This window comes from Benincasa hispida, chromosome 9, assembly GCF_009727055.1.
Source record: "Benincasa hispida cultivar B227 chromosome 9, ASM972705v1, whole genome shotgun sequence".
In the NCBI taxonomy this organism is placed as follows: Eukaryota; Viridiplantae; Streptophyta; class Magnoliopsida; order Cucurbitales; family Cucurbitaceae; genus Benincasa; species Benincasa hispida.
Genome location: NC_052357.1, coordinates 57965274 through 57968227, shown reverse-complemented (window position 1 = coordinate 57968227; position 2954 = coordinate 57965274). Strand labels below are relative to the sequence as shown.

Below are 2954 nucleotides of genomic sequence, written 5' to 3'. Positions count from 1 at the left end.
CAACTACCACGTCTCCACATAGTTTACACCATGAGATTCATATGATGCTTCGTGTCACCCTGGAAGTGGCCTCCTTACGGAGAGTGTTTTGTATGAGTCAATATCAAGGTAAATGGAGGAAGTAGTTCATAGTAAATGGGTGAAGAATATGTGTCAATATATCCTATGGTCTCCTCCATTTGAACCGTGAGATTCCTATGTTGCGTTTGCTGGTTAGCTTTAAGCTGCCCTTTGCTAGTCGTTTAGTGAGGGCTATCTGATATTGGGAAGAAATGCACGTTATTACAGTGCTAAGTTATTAAACAATGTAGGGTTGCGTTGATAAAATATATAAGATTGCGTCCAAAAAGCATTAAGTTCATAATATTGCATCTGCATGCGTTTATCGAATGAAAACAGTTTAATTATGCATTTTTGTGTAGAATATGCATTGACGCAAGGCAAAAAATGCGATAAAAAGAAATCAACGGTCGAGCACAGCATTACTGTAAGGCTTTGTGGTGATTTTCGCTCGCAAATATCTGCTCAAGAAGGTCACCGCATAGAGCTGGCGCAACTTGGTGGGCGCATCTGAGTGAAAAGCATAATAAATCACGATGTGACAGAAAGTCGATGACGATCGATTCCGAATTAAGTTGACAAGCCGCTAACGAACTACTGTAGCAAGTACACTCAACTTTTCGATGACAAATATTCAACGCATTAGATAGAGAATTAATGCCATCCCATAGTGAAATCATAAGAGAGAAAAAGCCTTTCACCCAGAAGCTCTATAAATACCGAAGGCAACCTTCAGTGAAGGGATCGTCTAGTTCGTCGAGTTCGGACAGTTAGATAATTTTCCCTTAGATAGAAGTAGCCTTGTTGATAGTTTTTCTTTTACTTCGAAGGCAGAGCAAGAGAAGGGAAGAGATGCTGGAAGATCACTCTAGTCAACTCGAGAGAGAACCCAGAGGCGTGGAAAAGCAAAGAGAGGGCTGACTCTCGCGAGAGCGAGACTATCTTTTGAGCAGAGTAGTGAAGAGCAATGTAAAAGCCTTGGGAAGCAAGAGATTGCTACCAGGCTCTTTATTCTCATTTCACATTGTTATTCTGTATTCCAATTCTATATCTATAAAATGGAACTTGCTTATCTACATCTGTTCACTCTCTTAAAAGCACACATGATTAGCTAAATCCATCGAATGGGTTGAGAAGAACTAAGCTAACATGACCTAGGATCCTCATTACATGCGATCATCTTGTCTTATGTTGCGCCCAACACCCCTTTAGAGCTACTCGAGAGAGAGTCTAAAGAAAGAATCTAAGACTTGAGAGAGCTAGGTTAGAATCTACTCGAGAGAGCAAGATTAGATCTGCATAAGCAAGAGATAGGGACCTAGAGATAAGCTCTGTTTTCCAACATGCATCGCATGCACCGTAGAGATAGGCTATGATATTATGCGGTTGGCTTTTTTGTGTGTGTGTCATTTGTCATTGCATAAATAAGAATAGAGGCTTATGTGTAGGTCCTATAGACTTTATCACATATATCGTATGCGTTCTAGAACTAGAAGTCGTAGCATTGGCGTTGAGAGATGATTTTCTATTGTATGTGTGTTGCATGATCGCATAATATGAACGCAATCCTAGGAAGTGTTAGTTGGACCCCTTCTCAACCCATTCCCCGCATATTCATCGAATCTTTGTATTATTAACTTTTGTCTTAACTCCCCGCATACTTTTTATACCGCAAACAACAACCCAAAAACAATCTTGATTTATTGGTTACCACAAAGTCTTCTTAAAAATTATTACCGCATACTATTTTCCTTAGTCCTTGAGTTCAACCTTGGACTTATCAAGAAACTCAGTAGGATTTATACTTGGATTCTGCTGAGAAAACTTGTTGCACAACGCATTTCCCATCACCGCAATTCCTTTCATCAAATCACCACATAAAATAATGCATCATGTTTTTGGCGCCGTTGCTTGGGACTTCGGCAATTCAGTGTGCTAATGGTAATTTTTCTGATTACTTTGCAGCTTTCAATCTCTGACGAACTACGGCATAGAGATTGAAAGAATGTTTCGATGAAGGCTGATAGACAACCGCCAAAAATAAAAACAAGATAGAGTTCCAAGAATGGCGAAACAACTGGAAGAAAGGGCCCCAAATGCAAATAATATAATGGCCATCCCCATCCTTCTAGTGAATGACTGCAATAGACCCCTTCGGGACTATGTGTCACCCAACCTCTACAATTTCTCCCCAAGAATCATGAGGCCAACGCTAGACGGATTGAGGTTTGAAATGAAATTGGTTATGTTGCAAATGATCCAGACTGCTGGACAGTTTGGAGGGAGGCGTGGCAAAGACCCGCACGCCCACCTCCGGAGCTTCATAGAAATTTGCAAAACTTTTGTGTTCCTGAATATCTCTACCGAAGAAGTTCGACTAACTCTGTTTCCATCTTCTTTGTGTGATTAGGCACGAAAATGGGCATATTCTCTCGAATCGGGGGAGATCACTTCTTGGGAACAAGTAGTAGAGAAGTTTATGAAGAAATATTTCCCACCAACCGAGAATGCCAAGAGAAGGAAATTAATAACAAATTTTGAACAAGAAACTGACGAATCGCTCAGTGATGCTTGAGCGAGGTTTAAGAGGCTGGTAAGAGACTGTCCACATAACGGCTTACCAGACTGCTTGCAGATGGAGATTTTTTTATCAAGGACTAAACCCTACTTTGCAGACTACTGCCAATGCAGCAGCAGCTGGTGTTCTGCTTGAGAAAACATATGAGGAAGCCAAAAATATACTTGATCGCATTTCCAAAAATCACGAGGACTGGCGAGAAAGCGATCAAAGATTAAGAATTAAAGATAGTGACATTAACAACAGGGCCATCGCATCCTTTCAGAACCAAATGACTACGATGATAAGTTTGATACAAGGCATTGCAATTAATAGC

At 40.6% G+C, this 2954-nt stretch overlaps 1 non-coding gene across 1 annotated transcript; it reads right to left on the bottom strand.

Moving 5' to 3' along the window:
* Window positions 1-2572: 2572 nt before the first annotated feature.
* On the bottom strand, window positions 2573-2679 carry LOC120087409. The gene has a single exon (XR_005484549.1). It is a non-coding gene; the product is annotated as a small nucleolar RNA R71 (small nucleolar RNA).
* Between the last annotated feature and the right edge of the window lie 275 nt (window positions 2680-2954).